Source organism: Nycticebus coucang, chromosome X, assembly GCF_027406575.1.
Source record: "Nycticebus coucang isolate mNycCou1 chromosome X, mNycCou1.pri, whole genome shotgun sequence".
NCBI lineage: Eukaryota > Metazoa > Chordata > Mammalia > Primates > Lorisidae > Nycticebus > Nycticebus coucang.
Genome location: NC_069804.1, coordinates 181,749,497 through 181,776,573, shown reverse-complemented (window position 1 = coordinate 181,776,573; position 27,077 = coordinate 181,749,497). Strand labels below are relative to the sequence as shown.

General features: G+C 41.4%; 1 protein-coding gene across 5 annotated transcripts in view; it reads left to right on the top strand.

Annotated features, from left to right (window-relative positions):
• Positions 1-27,077, top strand: part of CD99L2 (CD99 molecule like 2) — a 125,311-nt gene that overhangs the window by 36,636 nt on the left and 61,598 nt on the right. The window lies entirely within an intron of this gene.

The following is a 27,077-nucleotide window of genomic DNA, read 5'->3' as shown; positions in this document are numbered from 1 at the left end:
TCAAGCAACTGGAAAAGGAAGAACACTCCAACCCCAAACCCAGTAGAAGAAAAGAAATAACCAAAATCAGAGCAGAACTAAATGAAATTGAAAACAAAAGAACAATACAAGAGATCAATAAATCAAAAAGCTGGTTTTTTGAAAAGGTCAACAAAATAGATAAACCGTTGGCCAACCTAATCAGGAAAAAAAGAGTAAAATCTCTAATCTCATCAATCAGAAATGACAAAGACAAAATAACAACAGACTCCTCAGAAATCCAAAAAAATCCTTAATGAATATTACAAGAAACTTTACTCTCAGAAATATGAAAATCTGAAGGAAATGGACAGATACTTGGAAGCTCGTCACCTTCCAAGACTTAACCAGAATCAAGTGGAAATGTTGAACAGGCCCATTTCAAGTTTGGAAATAACATCAACCATACAAAACCTCCCCAAAAAGAAAAGTCCAGGACCAGATGGTTTCACATCAGAATTCTACCAAACCTTTAAAGAGGAATTAGTACCTATATTACTCAAACTGTTCCAAAATGTAGAAAAAAGAAGGAAGAATCCCCAACACGTTCTATGAAGCAAACATCACCCTGATCCCCAAACCAGGAAAAGACCCAACAAAAAAAGAAAATTATTGACCAATATCACTAATGAGTATAGACACAAAAATATTCAACAAGATCCTAACAAACAGAATCCAGCAACACATCAAACAAATTATACATCATGATCAAGTTGGCTTTATCCCAGGGTCTCAAGGCTGGTTCAATATACGTAAATCTATAAATGTAATTCAGCACATAAACAAAGTAAAAAACAAAGATTATATGATCCTCTCAATCGTTGCAGAAAAAGCTTTTGATAACATCCAACATCCCTTCATGATCAGAACACTTAAGAAAATTGGTATAGAAGGGACATTTCTTAAACTGATAGAGGCCATATACAGCAAACCCACAGCCAATATCATATTGAACGGAGTTAAATTGGAATCATTTCCACTCTGATCAGGAACCAGACAAGGCTGCCCATTGTCTCCATTGCTTTTTAACATTGTAATGGAAGTTTTAGCCACCGCAATTGGGGAAGAAAAGGCGATCAAGGGCATCCACATAGGGTAAGAAGAGATCAAACTTTCGCTCTTCGCAGATGATATGATTGTATATCTGGAAAACACTAGGGACTCTACTACAAAACTCCTAGAAGTGATCAAGGAATACAGCAGCATCTCAGGTTACAAAATCAACATTCATAAATTGGTAGCCTTTATATATACCAACAACAGCGAAGTTGAAAAAACAGTTAAGGACTCTGTCCCATTCACAGTAGTGCCAAAGAAGATGAAATATTTGGGAATTTATCTAACAAAGGACGTGAAAGATCTCTATAAAGAGAACTGTGAAACTCTAAGAAAAGAAATAGCTGAAAATATTAACAAGTGGAAAAACATACCATGCTCATGGCTGGGAAGAATCAACATTGTTAAAATGTCCATACTACCCAAAGCAACATATACCTTCAACGCAAGTTCCACTGTCATACTTTAAAGATCTTGAAAAAACAATACTTCATTTTATATGGAATCAGAAAAAACCTCAAATAGCCAAGACATTACTCAAAAATAAAAACAAAGCAGGAGGAATTATGCTACCGGACCTCAGACTATACTACAAATCAATAGTGATCAAACAGCATGGTATTGGCGCAAAAAGAGAGAAGTAGATGTTTGGAACAGAATAGAGAACCAAAAGATGAACCCAGCTACTTACCGTTATTTAATCTTTGACAAGCCAATTAAAAACATCCAGTGGGGAAAAGATTCCCTATTTAACAAATGGTGCTGGGTGAACTGGCTGGCAACCTGTAGAAGACTGAAACTGGATCCACACCTTTCACCACTAACCAAGATAGACTCTTACTGGATTAAAGACCTAAACTTAAGACATGAAACTGTAAAAATACTAGAAGAGAGTGCAGAGAAAACCCTTGAAGAAATTGGGTTGGGTGAGTTTTTTATGAGAAGGACCCCCCGGACCATTGAAGCAGCTTCAAAAATATACTTTTGGGACTTGATCAAACTGAAAAGCTTCTGCACAGCCAAGAACACAGTAAGTAAAGCAAGCAAACAGCCCACAGAATGGGAGAAGATATTTGCTGGTTATGTCTCTGACAAAGGTTAATAACCAGAATCCACAGAGAACTCAAATGCACTAGCAAGAAAAGAACAAGGGATACCATCACAGGCTGGGCAAGAGAATTGAAAAGAAACTTCTCTGAAGAAGACAGGCGAGCGGCCTTCAGACATATGAAAAATCATCAGAGAAATGCAAATCAAAACTACTTTGAGATATCATCTAACTCCAGTGAGATTAGCCTATATCACAAAATCCCAAGACCAGAGATGTTGGTGTGGATGTGGAGAAAAGGGAACACTTTCGCACTGCTGGTGGGAATGCAAACTAATACATTCCTTTTGGAAAGATATATGGAGAACACTTAGAGATCTAAAAATAGATCTGCCATTCAATCCTGTAATCCCTCTGCTGGGCATATACCCAGAAGACCAAAAACCACATCATAACAAAGATATTTGTACCAGAATCTTTATTGCAGCCCTATTCATAATTGCTAAGTCATGGAAGAAACCCAAGTGCCTATCGATCCACGAATGGATTAACAAATTGTGGTATATGCACACCATGGGATACTATGCAGCCTTGAAGAAAGATGGAGACTTTACCTCCTTCATGTTTACATGGATGGAGCTGGAACATATTCTTCTCAGTAAAGTGTCTCGAGAATGGAAGAAAAAATATCCAATGTATTCACCCCTACTATGAAACTAACTTAGGACCTTCATATGAAAGCTATAACCAAGTTACAACCTAAGAACAGGGGGAAGGGGGAAAGCGTGGGGAGGGAGGGGGGAGGTGGATAGAGGGAGGGGGATTGAAAGGATCACACCTGTGGTGCATCTTACAAGGGTACATGTGAGCCTTGGCAAATGTGGAACGTAGATGTCTTGGCAAAGTAGGAAAATGCCAGGAGGGTTATGTCAACTAATGAGATGAAAATGTGTCAAATATTCCATGAAACAAGTGTATGGTGCCCCATGATCATATTGATGTACACAGCTATGATTTAATTAAAGAATAAATAAATAAATAAATAAAAAACCAAAGTACTTGGATAAAGGACCTGAGTGGTGGCAGTGGCATGAACCAAAAGACTGGATGCAAGAGATTTTTTTTTTTTAAGTTGAATTGACTGGCCTCGTTGGCTTAAGGCAGGTGTGTCCAAGCTTCCCCCACCCCCCGACTGTACATCGGAAGAATGAGAGTTGTCTTGGGCAATACATTAAATACACAAACACTGAAAAACTGATTAGCAAAAAGAAGGTCTGTGCATACTTTTCAAAAAAAAAAATAAAAATCCACACAAAATCATCATACGGCCCGGGGGCCACAGATTGTACACTCCTGGAGTCTAAAAGTGTAGTTCCCAGAAATACTAAACTGATTAGGAAAGTCTATTTCACTTTCCTTGACCATGAATGAACCTATAGAAGAGCAGAAAATTTGGCAGATTGCAAAGGAAAGTATCACGAAAACCTTTTGGTGTCAAAGTGGTCTGTGTTTGTTGATTCTGATGTGTATAACTTAGTTATCTACCATGCAGCCTTTGTAAGTATGTTTCCATCAGTTCTATCAAGGGAATGAAGTCTTTGAAGGAAACTACCTACATCCTTAAGCCTCTGTCTTCTTAAAACGCAGGCTGAATAGTAGCATGAAACAGATCCAGAGAGCTACATGTTTGCTTTTTAATTTTAGATTTACAGAAAAAATGTGAATAGCACAGAGTTCCCATATACCACACAACCAGTTTCCTGTTGTTTTTTATATTTTTTAATTGATGTAGTTGTAAATATTTTGGGGGTACATGTGATATTTTGTTATGGGTATACCATGTATGATGATCAAACTAGGGTATATGGAATATCCATAACCTGAAACATTTATCTTTTCTTTGTGTTGGGGATATTACAGTCTTCTCTTCTAGATGTTTTGAAATATACAATAAATTATTATAAACTATAGTCTTTTCTTCATCTTTTCCCTATTATTGACATCTTACATTAGCATGATATATTTGTCACATTCAATAAATCAGTATTGATACATTGTTTTTGGGACAAGGTCTCCTTCTGTCTTCCTCTGTCACTCAGACTGGAGTTCAGCTCTGTGATCATAGCTCAAGTGCAACCTTGAACCCCTGGCCTGAAGCCATCCTCCCACCTCAGCCTCCTGAGTAGCTGGGACTACAGGCTTCTTTCACCATGCCCAGATAATTTTTCTTATTTTTTAGAGAGATGGGGTCTTGCTATGTTGCCCAGGCTAGTCTCAAATTCTTGGCCTTAAGTGAACCTCACACCTTGGCCTCCGAAAGTGCTGTGTGATCCACCATGCCTGGCCAATACATTGTTATTAATTAAAGCCCATGCTTTATTCCCATTTCTTTAATTTTCCCCTCATGTCCTATTTCTGTCGTAGAATCCCATCCCCTCCCTGGGTATTTTATATTTGAGAATTACAAGGCTGAATGGTTAATAATTCTAAGGCCAGAGTTCCCATGTTTTTTGGATTCTCTGTAGCTTAATAGTTGAAGTTTTCCTAAATTAGGTTTTTAAAAACAACACTACCCAAATTTACACATACATTTCATCTTCTTTTCCTGTCACTATTTTACCTGATAGAAGTGACTCAGAGATTGTTTTCAAGTAGGTCTGTGCTTCCTGCTGGAGAGGGGGAGAGTCTCCACTTCCACAGCGCAACTCCACTCTTGTTATCATTAATTCCTATTTTCCTTCACCCCCATCTCTCCTTCTTTCCCCTCCCCCCATTAAGCACCATGCCTACTTTTTTCTTAACATTTTTTCACCACTTTTTCCTGTAGTGAAATATACATAAAATTTACTTTTTTGCTTATTGTCTTAACCACTTTAAGTATACACTTTTATGGTATTAAATACATTCCTGTTGTTATGAAGCACTTTTCCTTGATATTTGCAAATATGCACATATCCTTGTGAAATATGTAGAGCTGTGGTTCTCAGCCTGTGGGTTGCGACCCCTTTGTTCCATTTGTAACAATGCGACAATTAGGAAGGTTGAGAACCACTGATGTCGAGGATGTGTACTTTTTGTAAATGTGCTGTTCTGTTTCTTACCTTTTGCATCCGGGACCACATTTCTAAGGCATGTTGCTGTATCTGCTTTGTTGTTTCTAAGGCATGTTGCTGTATCTGGAGTGTGAATTTTTCTAAGTGTCTCCCTGTTGTCCTTCACTGCTCTCCTGGTTACAGACACCTACCCAGGGTATCTCCAGTTCGCTGCCTCCCAGTTGGTGCTGTAGCAAGCATCCTCCTCCGTGTGCCCAGAATGGGACTTCAGGTCATTGGCTATACGCACTCGAATCCATCCAAGTGCTGCCAGGTGGTTTTTGGGATGGCCATGCTGCTTCATACTTCCACCGGCAGGGCCCGTGGGTTTTCTTATTCCCACATCCTTCCCAAATCTCAGCCTTAGTCATCTTTCTAACTTTTGCCTTCATGAGAGGTATGAAAAGGTATCTCATTGTGCTAAATAACCATGATAAATGTCGCACACCTCCAGTGCCATGCATTAGTGAATCACGCACGTGCAGATGCTTGGCTCAGAAGAGATTCTGTATCAAATGAAGGTGACATTTGTTTCCTGTCCTCATCCTTTCCAAGCTGTGTTCTTCCTTCTTTAAGAATCTTCTTTCAGGCCCCCAGCTTCCAGGAAGCCTTGCCCGATGACCGCTTCCTGCTCTACGCACTCTGGATCACTGCAGAATGCTCAGGTCACGTCGTGTGCTTGTATTGTTTTCCTAGGGCTGCTTTGACCAAGTGCCACAAATTAGGAGATGTAAAAGGACAAAAATGTATCTTCTCGCAATTCTAGAGTCCAGATGTCTGAAGTCAAGTTGTTGGCAGGGCCTTGTTCTCTCAGAGTCTGCTTGGAACCCTTCCTTGCCGCTCCCTGCAGTCTGATGGCCATCAGTCCTGGGCGTTCCTTGGCTTGTGGCTTTCCGGTCTCTGCACCTCCATCGTCACATGAATTTCTTTCCTGAGTCTGTGTCTTAATTTCTGTCCTTAGGCCAGGTGTGGTGGCTCACACCTGTAATCTCAGCACTTTGGGAGGCTGAGGTGGGAAGATCATTTGAACTCAGGAGTTCAAGACTAACTTGGGCAATGTAGTAAGACCTTGGCTCTATTAAAAATAAAATAAAAATCATCCAGGCATGGTGCACATGCCTGTGGTCCCAGTTACTTGGGGCAGGAGGATTGCTTGAGCCCGGAGTTCAAAGCTCTGATGAGCTGTGATCATGCCACTACACTCCAGATAGGGTGACAGAGTGAAACTCTGTTTCTCATTAAAAGAAAATTTAAAAATATTCCCTCTTATAACGATACCACTCACTACATTAAGGCCCACTTTAATCCATTATGACCTCTTCTTCATTACATCTGCAAAGACCCTCTTTCCAAACACGGTCACATTCACAGGTTAAGTTCCTTGCGGATAATTGATTCCCACTGGAAGCTGCTGCCTGTTTTGGGTTAGAGTGACCAAAAGATGTTTTCCTTAGGTAAATAAAAGGCTCTGGTGGTTGGACCACCATCATCTGTCACCTCCCCTCACACAGTGCCCTGCAAGTACAATAATTGGAGGAAGCTGTGCAAATGACAGAACCATAGTGTAATGTTCACAAATGCCAACTTGTAGCAAAGACCTAATAATACAGTTGGTGTGAATTATGGACCATAATTAAGGCCTTTGTCAGTCATATTGCCCAATTAGAATGTACATAATTATAAGTAAGATTTCTTTTAAAAGAATAATTGCTTGTTGAAAGTGTGACATTAAAGGGTTGGCAGAAAAGGATCTGGAAAGATTTCCAAGTGAATGCTGCAAACCTGTTAAGAACAAAGGTGGACACCTGGCCTCTTTCAAACAGATGCCAGCTGCTCTGGCAACTTCTCTGGGGTGTGGGTACAGTGTTAATGCTATTCCCAGGCCTGGGATTGTATCTGACACAGAGTGGAAGCTCAGGGAAGGTTTGTTGACAGAGCAGATGTACACGTATGTAGAAGAAAGGGGTTAACAGTCTCCTATGGCTGCTGTAACAAATTATCACAAACTCAGAGGCTTAAAGCTACACAAAAATATGCCTTTCTTTCTTTCTTTTTTTTTTTTTAATTGTTGGGGATTCATTGAGGGTACAATAAGCCAGGTTACACCGATTGCATTTGTTAGGTGAAGTCCCTCTTGCAATCGTGTCTTGCCCCCAAAAGGTGTGGCACACACCAAGGCCCCACCCCCCTCCCTCCATCCCTATCTCTGCTCTTCCTTTCCCCACCCCTCCCTCCTCCTTTCTCTCTCTGCTCTCCCCTTCCCCCACCCCCACCGTGACCTTAATTGTCATTAATTGTCCTCATATCAAAATTGAGTACATAGGATTCATGCTTCTCCATTCTTGTGATGCTTTACTAAGAATAATGTCTTCCATTTCCATCCAGGTTAATACAAAGGATGTAAAGTCTCCATTTTATTTAATGGCTGAATAGTATTCCATGGTGTACATATACCACAGCTTGTTAATCCATTCCTGGGTTGGTGGGCATTTAGGCTGTTTCCACATTTTGGCGATTGTAAATTGAGCTGCAATAAACAGTCTAGTACAAGTGTCCTTAAGATAAAAGGATTTTTTTCCTTCTGGGTAGATGCCCAGTAATGGGATTGCAGGATCAAATGGGAGGTCTAGCTTGAGTGCTTTGAGGTTTCTCCATACTTCCTTCCAGAAAGGTTGTACTAGTTTGCAGTCCCACCAGCAGTGTAAAAGTGTTCCCTTCTCTCCACATCCACGCCAGTATCTGCAGTTTTGAGATTTTGTGATGTGGGCCATTCTTACTGGGGTTAGATGGTATCTCAGGGTAGTTTTGATTTGCATTTCTCTAATAGATAGGGATAAAAATATGCCTTTCCATACTTTATGTTTTTTTTTTTTTTTGCAGTTTTGGCCGGGGCTGGGTTTTAACCTGCCACCTCCGGCATATGGGGCCAGCGCCCTACTCCTTTGAGCCACAGGTATCGCCTTTCATATATATATATATATTTTTTTTTTTTTTTGGCCGGGGCTAGGTTTGAACCCGCCACCTCCAGCATATGGGACCGGCGCCCTACTCCTTGAGGCACAGGTGCTGCCCCGCCTTCCATATTTTTTAGAGATGAGGTCTCACTCTGTGGCCCAGGCTGGAGTGAAGGGGCGTGATTGTAGCTCACTGTAGTCTAGAACTCCTGGGCTCAAACAGTCCTCCCATCTCAGCCTCCCAAAGTGCTGGGATTACAGGTGTGAGCCGCCATGCCTGGCTGTAGAGGAATGGACACCATGCTTGCAAAGGACAGTTACTGATTCTTATCACCTTAAAAGGAAACGCTGTGAACAGGACAGTCTCCTGGCAAGCCTAGAGACGTTTTGTGACTTGGAGGCAGTCCTCCAAGTAACTCAGTGTTCCAGAATGAGATATGATTGGTCACTCACTAGTAAGCATGTGTTAAACATTGATGCTTAGTAGTTCCTCATGAGGGTTGTGGGGAAAGAACACGTGGCAATCCTTCTGCATGCAGCCCTCATATGTCATTAGCTTAACTCTCCACACCTGTTGTGTTTAATCTTAATAAATAGCCATTGTGGAGGGGGCTTAGGGCTACCCTGAAGTTAAGGTTAGCCCGCTTCCCGCAAGCTTGTACTACTAATCTGTGTCACGCCTGGTTCCTTCCTGCGGTGACTGAGACCAGTGCCATAGGGGTCGCAACACCTGATCTCTTCCAGTCTGGAGGTTGGAAAGTTGGCAAGGGGTCTCACTAGTCCCAAATCAAGGTATTGGTAGGGCTGTGTTGTGTCCTGGAGAGAATCCATTCTCTTTTCTGGTGTCTGGAGACAGCCTATATTCCTTGACTTGTGACCTCTCCTCCTCGTCACACTGACTCTGACCTTCCCTTGTCACCCTTTTACTTTAGGGACCCTTGTGATTATCTTGGGTCTACCTAGGTAATCCAGGATAATCTCACCATTTTAGGACCCTTTATTTAATCAAATCTGCTAGTCACTTTTGCCAAATAGGCGACAACACCAGTTCTAGGAGTTAGGGTGGGAACATCCTTGAGATTCTGCCTTCCGCAGAGGTGTTGGATATTATAACATTACCTTTGTATTATATCACATTGCTTTTTAAAGGCAATTCTGTTTTTCAAATAAACATAATAGATTTTCAGAACATAAAGAACAAAATATACCTCTTCTGTGGACAACTACCATTATCATTTAGGTATATATTATTCTAGATTTCATGAAAACAAGCTATCAAAAAAACATAGAAGAGGCTCTTGTAAGGATGTAGGCATTTAAGTTCTTTCCTTCCTAACAGGTGTCTATTTAGTTGTTTTTGCCTGATTGGTTGAAGTATAATGGATATACAATAAACTGCTTACATGTGAAGTGTACAATTGGGTCAGTTTGGGTGTATGTACACGCTTGTGAAACATCACTGCAGTTAAGGTCGTGAACATCTCCATCAATTCCCAAATCTCCTTCGTGCCCCTTGGTGCTCCCTTTCTCCCCTGTCCCTGTCCACAGGTAACCACTGATATATCTTCTCTCACAGTTTGCATTTTCTAGAGTGTTACAGAAATGGGATCACACAGCATGTCCTTTTTTTGGTCTGGCTTATTTCACTCAACGTAATTCTGAGATTCATCCGTGTCATTGTGTCGTCATTCTGCCATTCATTCCTTTTCCTCCTTCAGATGAGGATAGCTTTCTCTGGAACATTTTGGTGTTACTAAAATATGCCAGGCTAAGTGACTTCATGTGATAAGCATGCTGAGTGCCTGGCGGGCCCATGCTATAACTGGCTTTGCTTCAGGTGCGATGGCCTCAGGTCTCTTAGCCCTCCTTTCTATGAATGGAAGTTAGAATTCAGCTTGCCTAGAACCACCACAGGGATGTGGTGTGACACATAGGAGGAAGGTTTCCTCTGCCTGGGCTTCCTTGAGGACAGGATATTGGATTTGCACAGTAACTTTCTCTGGCCACAGAAGGCAGAGAAGGGCTCTCTGGGGTCAGGAAGCAGCAGGTGCCAAAAATGGGCAGGGTATGTTCATCAGCAAATCACTCTAGCTGAATCCTGCAGAGTGTACAGTGGGGAGTGATACAGCAGGTTCGGGCTGAATGGGAGGGATTTGTGTGCCAGGCACATGAGCTTGGACTTGAGTAACTATGAGTTTCCTGCAGCTGCCATGGAAGAGTAGCACAAATGTGGTGATTCTAAACAATAGAAATGTGTGTGCACAATTCTGGAGCTTGGAGGTCTGGCATCAGGGTGTAGGCAGGGCACGCCCCCCCCCTTCCTTGTTCTCCCTAGCTTCTGGTGCTTGCTGGCAACCCTTGGTGTTGTTGGCTTGTGGCTACATCACCCCAATCTCTCATTCTTCACATGGCCTTCTCCCTTGTGGGTCTGTCCATCTGTCTAAACTACAGCAGTGTCCACTGGCATAGAGTGCTGGTCCTGCAAAGAACAGCACGGCCACTTCCTCACGGGTCCCAGAATCCTGGCAGCAGCAAGCATCTTCTCTCAACCGTGTAGCTTTCTCCCTGGGCCCCTTTGCCTCCTTCATCTTACCAGTTACGGTGAGCCCCTGGGGCATGGGGAGCAAGACACTGGGAGCCATGGCATCCATTTTACTTTCTGGGGTTGCTGTGGCAAAGTAACACAGCATGGGGGGCTTCAGCAATAGGCGTGGATTGCCTCATGGTTCTGGAGGCTGGGGGTCTGAGATCAGGGTGTCTGTAGAGAGGGCCTCTTCTGAGGGCTGTGAGGGAAGGCTGTATTCCAGGCCTCCCTTCTGGGCTTTGTAGATGGCATCTTCCCCCTGTGTCTCTGTGGCTTATTTTCCCCTTTTTATAAGGACATCAGTCATACCAGATTGGGGCCCACACCAATGACCTCATTTTAATTTGATTGCCTCTGTTAAGACCCACTTTCTAATACAGTCATGTTCTGAGACACTGGGGTTAGGACTTCAACACATGAACGGTGGGGCATGTTTCAGCCCATAACAAAGATACAAGGCCTTGCTCTTTGCCTTTGCTCAGGAAAGACTTTGTCACTGTGGATTAGCTGCCAGCAAGTCCCCATCCAGTAGTGACCCAAGGAACTTCTAAGCAGTGTTAAGTCATCATGAGTAGCAATAATTAAATGACCCAAAGTGGGGACAGGAAGTGTGGGAAAATAAAATAGATGAGTGAATTTTAGATTAAATTATTTCAGGAGTGGCTTGCTCTTGGGAAACCACTTTGGTGGGCTGCTTGTTTTGCAAGTAGCGTGAGAGTTCAAATGTACATCTCCTGGGCCAGACTGTGGGCTCAGGGATACAGCCAAAGACAGGACTGGCTCCTGCTGTCTTCATGGGTGTCTATTATAAGGGAACTGCCCCAGCCAAGCTGATGATACTATGCTCTATATTTTGCGGGCATGGTGGGGACACATCAAGGATAGGACCCTAGCCATCGGCTGGAACTTTTTTCGGCTCTTCTGCCATCGTCTGGTGTTTGGATCCCCCCTCCTTTTTGTACGTTATGCCAGAGCATCTCTCGGGCACATCCTTCTCAGGTATGGCTCTGGAATCGGCCCTTCACGGCAATAATAGTGAGTGCCAGATGGGGACTGGGCACAAATTTGTCGGTAATTTAAATATGGTACACTGGATTGTCTCAGCTAAATGGAGCTTGCAGTGCTGCTCTCACTATAGACTGAATTTAGTTCCCTAAAGGGTTTTTGTTGTAACTTTATTATGTATCATTAAAGAGACCGCAGCCCTAGGACTGTCCCAACCAGCTAAGTGACCTTGAGGAGACCCCTTCTTGCTGGGTCTACCTAGGCAGAGCTTTAAATTGAGAGATCATCTTTGTTTTACAAGAGAGCAAAATGAGTTGCTGAATAGTGAAGTTGGGGTGGAAGAAGGACTGTAACCCCAATGGTCAACTTCTAACCTGTATGTTCTTTGCTGCCCCCATCATGTGGCATGAATGTCAGACCAGTTTCCAGAGTTCCTAGGTCTCCTTCCTCAATCATCTCCAAATATGTGGAGGTCACACATTTTCTATTTCTTCCTTTATACAGGTTATTCTACTTTAAATGGAGCATGTGTGTGCACATGCATTTGTACAACGTGTACATGTGTCTGGTTGCAGGTGTGGGTCACATGGCCTAAAGTGGTTGTGAATGGCAGGGCAGCAATGCCCTGTACACCTCCCTGAAGACCAGGAGCAGGAAAGTATGGTGTGAATGGAATCATAAACCGACTTGGTGATGGCTTATTGTGTTTTACTGTCAAAAGTATTCTACTCCTGGGTATGGACCCAAGATGACTGAAAACATGTCCATATAAAAGCCTGTCCATGAACATTAATAAAGCACTATTTCTAAGGCAAAAAATGGAAACCACCCCAATGATCATCAACTAAATGGGTAAACAGAATGTGGTCCATCTAGACCAGGTGTCCTCAAACTGCAGCCCATGGGCCACATGAGGCGTTGTGAATTGTATTTGTTCCCGTTTTGTTTTTTACTTCAAAATAAGATATGTGCAGTGTGCATAGGAATTTGTTCATAGTTTTTTTTTTTGTTTGTTTGTTTTTTTTAAATAATAGTCTGGCCCTCCAACCATCTGAGGGACAATGAATTGGCCCCCTGTTTAAAAAGTTTGAGGACGCCTGGAGACAGTGGCATATTATTCAGTCATAAAAAGGGTGGAAATTGGCTCAGTGCCTGTAGCCCAGTGGTTATGGCGGGCATGAATTTGGTCATGAAGAAGAGCAAGAGAAGGCAGTATTGAGATGGAGATGTAGTCAAAGGATTTTCTAGTTTAAAATGGGAGAGATTTGAGCATGTTTAAAAATAGATGGGGTGATACTTCCCAAATTGATCTAAGATTCAACGCAATTCCTATTAAAATCCCAGCTGCCTTTTCGGCAGAAATTGACAAGCTGATCCTAAAATTTCTGTGGAAATTCAAGGGACCCAAAATAGCCAAACAATCTTGAAAAACAAGAACAGAATTGGTGGACTTGCACTTTCCAGTTTTGAAATGTGCCGCAACATGACAGTAATCAAGACTGAGTAGTATTAGCACGAGGATAGCTAGGACCAGGATTACCAGCACGAGGGAAGACAGAAGCCAGTTCAGGACATCCTTCCTGGGAGGAGCTGTGAAAATCTTGCCTGGGTAGGGGAGGACCTGCAGGACTGGCGTTCAGGAGACGTATAGGAGGAGCTGCCTCAGGCTGTCAGCACATTTCTCCCACTTGCCTGGCCAGGTGGCAGGGCTAACATCTTGATGGGACCTGGCAAGTACAGACATGGATTCTACGTCTAAGCCTGCTCGTGAACATGGACAGGGAATTCTCTACCTAAGGCTGGATCTGGTGGCATAATTGCTTTGCCTTCAAGATTGTCTTGGGTCCAGCAGGCCCTCTGTCCAGCTTGTCTCTTTGGGGGACCCTGATACAACCCAGGTTTCATTCAAATGCATTGGCACTACACAGTGAGCTGTCTTGTAAGGAGAATCTTCCATCATTGTTGAAACAAAACCTGAAAAAACGCAAATCTTTGAATGGATTATCTTTATCTCTAAAACGAGTAGACTGGTTGATCCCTGAGGTCCCATTCCACTCTACTGGGCCGTGATTTGGAAATTTTCACATATACAACATCAACCAGACACAGCTTTTCACTTCATGTAAGACAGTATGCAGAGATCCACTGGTATGTGTTTGTTTATATTTTTTTGAGATAGAGTCTCATTCTGTCACCCAGCCTAGGGTGTCATGGCCTCAGCCTAGCTCGCAGCAACCTCAGACTCCTGTGTTCAAGTGATCTTCCTGCCTCAGCCTCTTGAGTAGATGGTACTACAGGCACCCACTACAACATCCAGCTATCCACTGGTGTTTACGTTGGGTGCAGGGGTAGGAAATGCCACATACGTTGCTATTAGTCAAGCGGCTGTAGCTTAAAAGCATCTTGGCATGGCCTGGTCCAAATCACTGACATTCTTGTGCCTAAGTTTCCCCGGCTTATGTCATATCAGTAGAATCTAAAGATTCATCAGACATAGGGTGAGTTTAGATGAGAATGTGGCTCTGTTTTCTAGGTATGTACTAAGCTTTTGAACATTTTAACATGATTCTCTTAAGTATGTATTTATACACAAGGCCTTCTGCTTAATTACTAGTAGATCTGATAGTAGATTCTGCTTAATGCCAAATATGATAACAGTAATAGCCAACAGTTGATAGATTACTGCATCAGATACTGTGCTGAACACTTTTTATATAGTGACCATTTCATTCTTACATTAACCCACCACAATAGGGTCTGTTATCTCCATTTTACAGATGAGGAAACTGAGGCCTATAGCTGCCAAGTCCCTTGCCCAGGACGTCTCTGCTGGTGAGTGACAGAGCTGGGATCTGAATCCAGGCTATTGGGCTCCCAGACTGGCCACCAGTACTGATATCCTCATGTGTTGTCCTAGAACAGCCTTAGAGCAGAGTTGGGGAGCCTGGGTCCCATTTCTACATGTGACACCAGCAGTGCCACCTTTGCCAAAGCACTTAGTATCTTGCACTACTTCCTAGAAACTGTGGCCCTGAGATCAGTGTGCCTCTTGTCATAGGGCCGGCATGGGACCCAACCCTCTTGATACACCACGATAGGACCTTATTTGTCCCCGGTGGTTTCATTTTCATCATATCTCTGTCTTATTCTGGGAGAAGAGGAGTAATCAGGTATGATACCTTCGCTTTCTCTATGGGGAATAGGTCACTCCTATGTGGTCATGTGATTAGGACCCACGGTCAGTGGGTGGTGAACCGGGCCGAGACCTCACAGCTTCTGGCTGTGGGGCCACTTCTGTTTCTGCTACCTGACGATGAACCGCTGGAGTCTTTGGGCTCCCACCTGTGAAAAGGGCATGTGACTTCTGGGCTCCCACGGAACTCCCCACAGAGCTGATGTCAGGGGCAGTACATGGAGACAGCTGCTCATAAAAAAAAAATTGAGACATAACCTCGCAAAACATACAGTTCACCATTTTAAAGCCTACATTTTTGTGTTTTTTAAAAATATATTCATTATGTTGGACAGCTATCACTATCCAATTCTAGAACATTTCCATCACCCCCAAAGTAATCCCATACGCATTAGTGGCCAGTCTCTGTATCCCTCACCCTAAGCCCTGGCACCCATTTTGTTATCTTTTTGCTGAGAGTCCCCTAGCTCTCAGCTCTGATGTCTGTGGAAAAGGTTATCCTTACAGCATGCAAAGTGCATTTGGCATTTGCCCTGCAAACATCCATGGTAGATGTTACCTTTCTGTATAGGAAGGTACAAACTCATCAGTGATAGGAGTTACACAATTCTTTTTTAAACAAACAACAAAGTTCTCCCCCCCATATTTAAAATCAAGCAACCTGCCACATAGGACACTGAGATGCTTCCTGGAAATAAGTAAAGAGTCTTAGCCACGGCATCTGCATCTCAAGGATCCCTTGTCACAAAGTTTTCTGTTTCGTGGCAGGTAACTGGAGGTGTCCCTGTGAGCGCTGGAACTGGCCTTCTCGTGGCCACTGCAGATGGATTGGTGGTGGCGGCTGTTGTGGCCTGAAATGCTGATCCCTGCCTTCTAGTGAATGACTGCCTTTGTGTTATTATTGTCCTCTCTGGGAGTGCTTTAAATTTATTCATGAAACTAGTTGGAGCTCAGATGGTAATAGCTAAATCCATTTAGTAATCAGAATAAGAGGAAAGACATTTTCATGTTCACTGGCAATGCTGCAGCGCTCAGCTAACCCAGAGGATATTAATTACTCAGCATGCTTTGAGGTGTGAAGGCATAAATTTATCAATTTGAACATATTTGTTCGAATCTAGATTGAGGCTACGAGAGTTAAAATGGTGCAAAAAATCAGGGAAATCTGAGACTAACATAAGTAGCACATTTGTTTTGTCCTCACCCTGTGTAGCACGAGGTGGGAGAAGGGTATTTACTTGTTTTGGGAGAAATTTTCGCCAAAGCAGCTGCATCGAGTGAGGGCTTTATCGTACTATGGGGGAGCATCCTCATTATGCAGGTCATTTCCAGGTAAATCAAGCTATGTCCCTCACCTCTCCATCAGTAGACTCAATCTTTTGGGACTGATTTCAGTCTTATTCCTTGAACTCACGTGACCTCGAGCCTTGTGCCACACTCATGTTTGCTGGGTCATGATTTGATCCCCTAGGTCTGCCTTGATTCTGGTCCACCCCACAGCAGGCTTCTGTTGCATTTGTTAATGGTGTCGCTGTTGACCAAATTGGTTTCTTTTTTGGAGAAATAGCTCCATTCCCTTAGGGTTGTTGTGTAGATACAGGCAGTAGCCCAGATGACAGGCAGGTGACTGGCATTGTGGCTTTCCAGGACAAACTTCAGTGTGGGTATTGATGGAACTTCCATTAGGGCAGCCAAATGGAAAATCCTGAGATGATGCATCTACATTTTACCAGTCTAAGCTGTCCCTGGTATTCCTTCTTATTCATTTGCAGAAGATGTTTGAGATTTTAAAATGTGAAAACCAAAGCAGTTTAGGTGAGTATTTATTCACTTAAAATTTATACTGGCTCCTCTTCCCCCAAATTGGAAACTGCTTACATGTACAGAGGGAAAAACAGAATAGAAACCATCCTTACAGAGCAGGGGGATAGATGTAATTGGCACTGGAGAGGTGCTGATTGTCCTGCTTGAATCCTGCTGATGTTGCCTCTGAAGTCTTTGCGGCCAGGGTCCTCGCTACCTCTGCAGTTATTAATCCAGCTGCAGGCAGCAGATACATTCCTCTGCAGAAATGTTTGCTCTTGGCATGAAATCCAAATGCATTTTGTCACAAAGTAATATCAGGTACCACGTACTGGTGACATAGTTTGGGTAATCAGAGTGAACACACCTTTGCTTATGAAATGAAATGTTCTTGACTATTCACACACGTGTGTGGGTGAGATTTCTAAAGTTCTGCTCTACCTGAAAGGATGCTTTCAGACAGATATTACCAGCTCACTACATGCTTTTTCCATTAAAAGAAAATCTTTGTGGCCCACTGCAGTGAAAAGAGGTAACTTTTTTACTGAATACTTGAATATTGGCTCCCCAGTTACAGGGATTTGGAGGTTGTGAACTGAGCCTGCCACAAATTAGCTACTTTCTAATGTGTGCTACTGCCAGAGAGTGAGCTTGTGACAACCAACACAGAGGATCCCTGTCTGCCTGTGTCCAAAACTGAATGGTTCGTAGATTGCATAGAAAGGGTATAGACTATGACTATTTTATACCATTTGAGATGTGATATCCCTCATGAGAATATTTGCTCTTTGAAGAAGTCTTAATAGCTCAGTATCTAGATTAGATTGAATGGTTTTATCCATAGATGGTTTGGATCTATTGAATCCAAGGTCAACAAGGGATTAATAAATACTACAGAATTGTATTATGTTGCTCTTAACATCTTTACTTGATGACGTGTAGCAAGATACATCAGCAAATAGTAGGGGAATGAATGAGGCTAGAAACATCTTATTACTTGGGTGAGGTGTTATTCAGAGGAAGCTACTTTTGCAATTCTTGGTTGAAAAAGGAGAGAGAGTTGTGAAGGAAGACCTAGTGGAGAAACACATACAGGATTAAACACAAGAAAAAGGGTCCCTATTCTAATTCCCTAACCATAACTACTTTTACCAGTTTCCCTGTTCAAACTTCCAGAAAATTTGTATAGATACAGATACACACACAAATGGGAAAACTACTTGGCTTCACTTTGCTTTATTTACTGCTGTATCTCGGAGGTCTCTCCCATGTTGGTATATTGCATTATACCATTCTTTTTAACAGCTATGTAATAATTCATTGAATGGAAGAACCGTATTTATTTAACTATTCCTCTTTGCTGTTTCAATTTCTTCTTGCTATTGTAAGCATTCTTATACGACTACTTTGGGTACATGTTGCAAGTATTTTTCTGTAACAGGTGCTTTTAAGTAAGTATGTACGGTACTTCTACATATTTCTGCAATCTACAATTGCTGGGTTGAAATATATACATATTTTATTTATTTATTATTATTATTATTATTATTTTTGTAGAGATAGAGTCTCACTTTATTGCCCTCAGTAGAGTGCTATGGTGTCACACAGCTCACAGCAACCTCCAACTCCTGGGCTTAGGCAATTCTCTTGCCTCAGCCTCCTGAGTACCTGGGACTACAGGCGCCCGCCACAATGCCCAGCTATTTTTGTTGTTGTTGTTGTTGCAGTTTGGCCAGGGCCGAGTTTGAACCTGCCACCCTCTGTATATGGGGCCGGCATCCTACTCACTGAGATACAGGTGCCACCCCGCATATTTTAATTTTTTAAATGTTGGAGTAAGTACAGACTTACAGAAAATTTGCAAGTACAATGCAAGGAACTTGTCCCCCTACCCTGCAAAAAAAAAAACACTTGAGATTGACTTGGTTATTACCTGATGCCCCATTGCCTCTTCTAATCCTTTAGAGTAGGCGTCCTCAAACTTTTTAAACAGGGGGCCAGTTCACTGTCCCTCAGACCGTTGGAGGGCCAGACTACAGTTAAAAAAGAAAAACAAAACTATGAACAAATTCCTATGCACATTGCACATATCTTATTTTGAAGTAAAAAAACAAAACAGGAAGAAATACAATCACACCGCCTCATGTGGCCCACGGGCCGCAGTTTGAGGACCCCTGCTTTAGAGTGTATTTCTTACAAATAAAGACATTCTTTTTCAAATCCACAGTGCAACCACCTGACTCAGAAAATTAGCCTTGGTACATTACTACCTAATCCTCAGACCCCATTCAAGTTTCACCACTGTCCCAATGATGTCTAATACAAAGAGTTCACTACATTGTTTACCTGGATTTCTCAGTTTTCTCACATTTGCTATATGTGTGCACACCCACGTCCCACCCAAGGAACGTATTGGTGTGCATTCCCACCAGCAGTGTAGAAGTGTGCCCTTTTCTCCACATCCACGCCAACATCTCTGGTTTTGGGATGTTGTTATGTGGGCTACTCTTACTGGGGTTAGGTGATATCTCAAAGTAGTTTTGATTTGCATTTCTCTGATGAATAAGGATGATGAGCTTTTTTTCATGTGTTTGTAGATCGTGCGTCTGTCTTCTTTAGAGAAGTTTCTCTTCAGTCCCTTGCCCACCCTGAGAAGGGGTCATGTGTTCTTTTCTTGCTAATACGTTTGAGTTCTCTGTGGATACTGGTTATTAGATCTTTATCGGGGGTATAACCTGCAAATATTTTCTCCCATTCTGAGGGCTGTCTGCTTGCTTTACTTACTATGTTCTTGGCTGTGCAGAAGCTTTTAAGTTTGATCAGGTCCCAGTAGTGTATTTTTGATACTGCTTCAATTGCCTGGGGAGTCCTCCTCATAAAATATTCACCCAGGCCGATTCCTTCAAGACTTTTCCCTGCACTTTCTTCAAGTATTTTTATAGTTTCATGTCTTAAGTTTAAATCTTTTATCCAGTGAGAGTCTATCTTAGTTAATGGTGAAAGGTGTGGGTCCAGTTTCAATCTTCTACAGGTTGCCAACCAGTTCACCCAACACCATTTGTTAAATAGGGAATCTTTTCCCCACTGAATGTTTTTAATCGGCTTGTCAAAGATCAAATAAGGGTAAGAAGCTGGATTCATCTCTTGGTTCTCTATTCTGTTCCAGACATCTACTTCTCTATTTTTGTGCCAATACCATGGTGTTTTGATCACTATCAATTTATAGTACAGTCTCAGGTCTGGTAGGGTGATTCCTCCTGCTGTGTTTTTATTGCTGAGTAATGTTTTGGCTATTCGAGGCTTTTTCTGATTCCATATAAAAGGAAGTATTTTTTCAAGATCTTTAAAATATGACAATGGAGCTTTAATAGGAATTGCATTAAAATTATGTATTGCTTTGGGTAATATAGACATTTTAACAATGTTGATTCTTCCCAGCCATGAGCATGGTATGTTTTTCCATTTGTTACATCTTCAGCTATTTCTTTTCTTCAAGTTTCATAGTTCTCTTTGTAGAGATCTTTCACTTCCTTTGTTAGGTATACTCCCAAATATTTCGTCTTCTTTGGCACTACTATGAAAGTAATAAAGTCCTTGACTGTTTTTTCGGCTTGGTTATTGTTAATATATATAAAGGCTACAGATTTATGGGTGTTGATTTTGTAGCCTGAGACATTGGTGTATTCCTTGATCACTTCTAAAAGTTTTGTAGTAGAATCCCTAGTGTGTTCCAGATATACGATCATATCATCTGCGAAAAGTGAAAGTTTGATCAATTCTGACCCTATGTGGATACCCTTGATCGCCTTTTCTTCCCCAATTACAATGGCTAAAACTGCCATTACAGTGTTAAAGAGCAATGGAGACAATGGGCAACCTTGCTTCGTTCCTGATCTAAGTGGAAATGATTTAAATTTAACTCCATTCAATATGATATTGGCTGTGGGTTTGCTGTAGATGGCCTCTATTAGTTTAAGAAATGTCCCTTCTATACCAGTTTTTGTTAAGTGTTCTGATCATGAAGGGATGCTGGATATTATCAAAAGCTTTTTCTGCATCAATTGAAAGAATCATCTGGTCCTTATTTTTTAGTTTGTTTATGTGCTGAATTACATTTATAGATTTACATGTATTGAACCAGCCTTGAGACCCTGGGATAAATCCCACTTGGTCGTGGTGTATAATTTTTTTGATGTGTTGTTGGATTCTGTTTGTTAGGATCTTATTGAGTATTTTAACATCAATATTCATTCGTGATATTGATCTGTAATTTTCTTTTCTTGTTGGGTCTTTCCCTGGTTTGGGGATCAAGGTGATGTTTGCTTCGTAGAATGTGTTGGGTAATATTACTTCTTTTTCTATATTTTGGAAGAGGTTTAGTAGTATAGATACTAGATCTTCTTTAAAGTTTTGGAAGAATTCTGACGTAAAGCCATCTGGTCCTGGGCTTTTCTTTTTAGGGAGATTTTGTATAGTTGATGCTATTTCAGAACTTAATATAGGCCTGTTCAACATTTCCACTTCATTCTGGCTAAATCTTGGTAGGTGGCGTACTTCCCGGTATTGGTCGATTTCTTTCAGATTTCATATTTCTGAGAGTAGAGTTTCTTGTAGTATTTGTTAAGGATTTTTTGAATTTCTGAGCGGCCTGTTATTTTATCGTTACCATTTCTGAGTGATGAAATTAGAGATTTTACTCTTTTTTTTTTTTCCTGGTTAGGTTAGCCAAATGTTTATCTATTTTATCGATCTTTTCAAAAAACCAACTTTTGGATTTATTGATCTGTTGTATAATTCTTTTGTTTTCAATTTCATTTAATTCTGCTCTGATTTTGGTTATTTCTTTTCTTCTGCTGGGTTTGGGGTTGGAATGTTCTTCTTTCTCCAGTTGCTTGAGATGTCCCATTAAGTTATTAAACTTCCTCTCTTTCCGTTTTCTTGAAGAAGGCTTGCAGTGCTATAAATTTCCCTCTTAGGACTGCCTTTCCAGTATCCCAGATGTTCTGGTAATTCATGTCTTGATTGTTGTTTTGTTCCAAAAATTTGGTGATTTCCTTCTTAATGTTGTCTATAACCCATCAATCCTTCAGCATAAGGTTGTTTAGCTTCCATGTTTTTGTATTGGTATGCAGGTTTCTATTGTTATTGAGTTCAACTTTTATTCCATGATGGTTTGAGAAGATGCAAGGAATAATTTCTATTAGTTTAAATTTGCTGAGGTTAGATTTGTGGCCTAGGATGTGGTCGATTTTGGAGTACGTTCCATGGGCTGATGAGAAGAATGTGTTTTTTGGGATGAAATGTTCTGTAGATGTCTGTTAAGTCCAGATGTTGAATAGTTGAGTTTAATTCTAAAATTTCTTTGCTTAGCTTCTTTTTGGAGGATCTATCCAGCACTGCTAAAGGGGTGTTAAAATCTCCAACTTCTATGGAACTGGAGGAAATCAAGTTGCTTATGTCTGTTAGAGTTTCTCTTATAAATTGAGGTGCGTTGTGGTTGGGTGCATAAATATTAATAATTGAGATCTCATCATATTGAGTATTACCTTTAACAAATATGACATGTCCATCTTTATCCTTCCTTATTTCAGTTGGTTTAAAGCCTATTGCATCTGCGAATAGGATTCCAATGCCTGCTTTTTTCTGCTTTCCATTTGCCTGGAGTATAGATGAGCATCCCTTCACTTTGAGTCTATATTTGTCTTTTAATGTAAGATGCGATTCTTGTGTGCAGCAGATATCTGGCTTGAGTTTTTGTATCCAGTCAGGCAATGTGTGCCTCTTTAGAGGACAATTTAAACCATTCACATTAATTGAGAATATTGATAAATCTTTCGAGAGTCCGGTGGACATTTTTAATCCTTTTGCTACTGTGGAAGTTGGAATTTGATCAAAATTTTCTGGGTGGATTTACTTTTGTGGTGGAGGATTACGCTGGTCTTTATGGAGGATAGGTCTGAAAATATCCTGGAGAGCTGGTTTAGTTATGGAAAATTTCTTCCACATGTGAATGTCTTTGATGTATTTAATTTCTCCATCATAAATGAAGCTCAGTTTAGCTGGTACAGGATGCTGGGTTGAAAATTATTTTTGATTTAGGATATTAAAAGTTGATGACCATCCTCTTCTAGCTTGAAAGGTTTCAGCAGAGGGATCTGCAGTTATTCTAATATTCTTGCCCTTGTAGGTGATGGTTTTCTTTCATCTGGCTGCTTTCAGAATTTTTTTCTTCATATTAACTTTAGTGAAATTGATTATGATATGTCTGGGGGATGTCTTATTTGGGTTGAATCATGCTGGAGTTCTGAAACTGTCTGCTATCTGAATTTCAGAATCTCTTGGCATGCCTGGAAAGTTCTCCTTCATAATCTCATGGCGAAGAGGCTCTTTGCCTTGTGAAACCACTTTGTCGCTTTCAGGGATCCCTGTAAGACGAATATTGCTTTTCTTCGAATTATCCCAGAGCTCTCTGAGAGAGTGATCTGTTTTTGCCCTCCAATTCTCTTCCTCTTTGAGAGTTTGGGAGCGTTCGAAAGCTTTGTCTTCAATGTCAGAAATCCTTTCTTCTGCTTGCTCCATTCTATTACTGAGGGATTCTACTGTGTTTCTCAGATCTTCAAGGGCTGCAACTTCTTGTCTCAATGTGTCAAAATCTTTGGTCATTTGGTCTTTGAATTCATTGAATTCTTGAGATATCTTTGGGTTACTTCTTGGAATTCTAAATCGATCTTATTTGCTATCCAGATTCTGAATTCAATTTCTGACATCTCAGCTATTTGTTTGTGCATGGGATCTTGTGCTGTGTCTGCCCCATTGATCCTTGGGGGAGTTGATCTACTCTGATTATTCATGTTGCCAGAGTTTTTCTGTTGATTTCACCTCATGATTGTTTTTCACCATTGCCTCTGGCTGTCCTCAGATTTGGGGAGGTGTCACTCCAAGATTAGACCCCAGTGGGATCACTCTATTGTTGCTGGATCTTTGTAGGGAGTGACCCTGTGTAGTTCCTATGGGGCTGCCCCAGCCAGGGAGTTCTGGTTGTGGAAGCAGCGCTGGTGTGTGACACATCCGGATCCAGCAACAGGGCGGGAGGTGGTGCACACGGTTCTGGGAGTGCCTGGCACCCAGTGACTTTGGCACAGGGAGCCCAAGGCTCCAGCAGTCTCTGGCCAGGAGAAGGGCTCTGTGCAGATGCCTGGAGGGCTCTGGAGGGTACGTGGCTACCAGAGTCCCTGGCCAGACAAGTGAGCCAGTGTGGAGGCAGGGAGGATACAGGAGGGAGGATGCAAGGTTGCGCGGCTCCCGCAGTTCCTGGTCAGAGCTTGTGGAGGCCGGGCGGGCGCAGGTTGCCAGTCGGGGGTCACAGTGCAGCTCATATGGAGGTGTGGGCAGCACCAAGCCCAGGAGTTTGATGTTGCTACGAGCTGTGACACCATGGCACTCTACCCAGGGCAACAGCACCAGGCTCCAGTGTGCCAAAACTGGTCTCACTCTGCCCCTGAGTGTTAAGGATGTAAGGCAGCTCAGTCCCTGCCTGTAGGCTGCTCGGTCACTAGGTTACTAGCTCCTGTCCAATCCTTGCTCTGGGACCCTGAGGGCAGAACTTGCCAGGGCAGTTCTCTCACAATGGCTCCCTGCGGCCCACAGCTAAACACTGTTAGCTCCGTCTGTCTCAGTGGCTCAGACTGGGGCCCTAGACAATGCCCAAAGTTCTCTGCACTCCTGCTCAAGCTCTCCCCAAGGCAGTTCAACTGAGTGCCAAGTCCAAAAACACTGAAACAGTTCACAGGTAAAGCGTTTCCAGTTTGTAGTCTCACTGCTGCTTGTACTTATGGCTGCCAGCGGGATTAGGTCAATCAAACACACGCAACCACTTGCCAGTTTTCCACTGTTTTTGTCCTCCTCTTGGTGTCCAGAAGTTTCTTGCTGACTTCCTGTATCCTCATAGCAATGATTATAGGCAGATCCCACCCACCAGCCAGAGATGCCTGGAGTCTTACCTCCCTGGACTCACCATGCCCAGTTGCAGGGAATCTGTTACTCGGCTGCCATCTTGCTCCACCTAGTTATTTTTAATTGACAGTGTGTATATTCTTAGGGAACAATAAATGTTTTGTTCTATCTATATGTTGTAAAAAGATTCAGACAAGCTAATAACATATCATGACCTCTCAACTGTTCTTTGTAGTAAGAATGGTAAAAGTCTATTCTTTTAGTGATTTTAAAATATACGATGCAATATTATTAATTTTGGTCACCATGCAGTGTAAGAGGCCACTAAAACTTATTCCTTCCATTGAACTGGAAAATTTTTTCTTTCTCTGTTCCTTCCTCTCCCACTCTCACCCTGCCTCTGGCAACCACGTTTCTGCTCTGTTTGTATGAGATTGGCTTTGTCAGATTCCACATATAAGGGAAGTCATACAGCAGTTGTCTTTCTGTGGCTGGCTTATTTCACTTAGCATAATATCCTCCAGTTCCATCCGTGTTGTTGTGAATGATAGAATTTCCTTTTTTTTGAAGACTGTATAGTATTTAGTTGTGTGTGTATCACATTTTCTTCATCCATTCATCTGGGGATGTATAATTAGATGCTTCCACTTCTGGCTATTATGAATGATGCTGAAATAAACATGGGATGGCAGAGCTGTCTTTGACATACTAGTTTCAATTCCTTCAGATATATGCTCAGAAGTGAGACTACTAGATTCATATGGTAATTCTGCTTTTAGTTTTTTTGAAGAACCTCCATACTATTTTCCATACTGGCTGTACTAATTTACATTCCCACTAACAATGTCGGGGTTCCCTTTTTTCCATAGCCTTACTGATCATTCATTTTTTGGATGATAGTCATTCTACCAGGTATAAGATGATATCACCCTTTGGTTTTAATTTGTATTTCCTTAGTGATAAGACATGTTGAGCATTTTTTTAATGTACCTGTTGGCCGTTTAAATCTCTTTTGAGAAGACCATTTGCCCATTTTTTTAATCAGGTAGTTTGTTTTCTTGCTGCTGAGTTATTTGAGTTTCTTATTTTGGATGTTAACTCCTTAGTTTTTTATTTTTTTATTTTATTTTTTTACAAATCCAAGTAAAATTTTTATTGTAGTTTACAGCACAGTTTTTACACATATTTTAGTGGTTTTGACAGTGCTACTTTTGAGCAGACTTTTAATGAATCCACAAAAAGTTAGTATATTGAAAGAAAAATACATATACAGTAAAACAACAGGCATGAAGATGTTCAGGATCACGCAGATAGCGGTGGGCTAGTTGGTGTTATCACTGGGTACCTTGTCTTTATTAAGAATTCTCTAGCAAGTACCAGTTATTCTGTTCCTTGTTCTCATATAATTCACCCAAATTAGAGAGTTCTAAACATGTGCACACACAAAAAAACTTCTTTTAAAGCCACATCCATACAAAATTTCAGTGGATAAGCTTATTATCAAACTGACAATTGAACACAGATAGCATCAGCACCTGATCTAAAGGCAACGCTATTTCATTAATTAAAACACTGACAAGAGAAATTAATCAACAAAGCAACTAATATTTTAATATAAGCCACTGAGAAAAAATCAAAAATAATGCATAAATACCACTCCACTGAGCCAGGATACAATCTATGGATTACAGACACATGAGTCTCTGCCTGACAAATAATACTTGAAATATTTTTCTATAAAACAAAGAATATTGGGAAAAGCTGCAGTTTTTAAAAATTGGTAATTTCTCCTCATTTACTAAAACTATCAGAAGAGGTACAATGTTTGTTCGTTTGTGGAATGTTGACTGCTTGCTGCAAAAATTCACATGAATCAGGAACTACAGAGGTGTGTTTCAATTAAATGTTTTTTAAAAATTTACAGAAACTAAAGTTTCTATTTAAAAAAATAACCATGTTATGCCAAGATGAAACATGGTGAAAAGAAGTGTAAGTTCTGTCCATGATTCTTTATGCATCAAATGGGAAAGAGATAGAAACAATTTTTTTTTTAAAGGAAGCTTTGTTATTGCACTGACTTACAACTAGACGTAGTAATTTAGAAAAATCATGTAGTAAAATCTGTAAAATTAAAATCTGGTTTGTAAACATTGGCTGGCCAAGCCTATCCAGAGTCCTTCGTGATAGTGGAATGGAATGAAAATTAATTCACTACCTTATTTATTTGCTGTGTGGGGGAAAATCCCAGAACACAGCTTTTGTACTTTCACAATATATTCAAAAGATATAAAGGACGTCAGTGTAGTTGCCTTCTTCTATTTTTTTTTCTTTCCCTGTGCAATTTTCAGCTCCTACCCCACTCTGAAGTGCT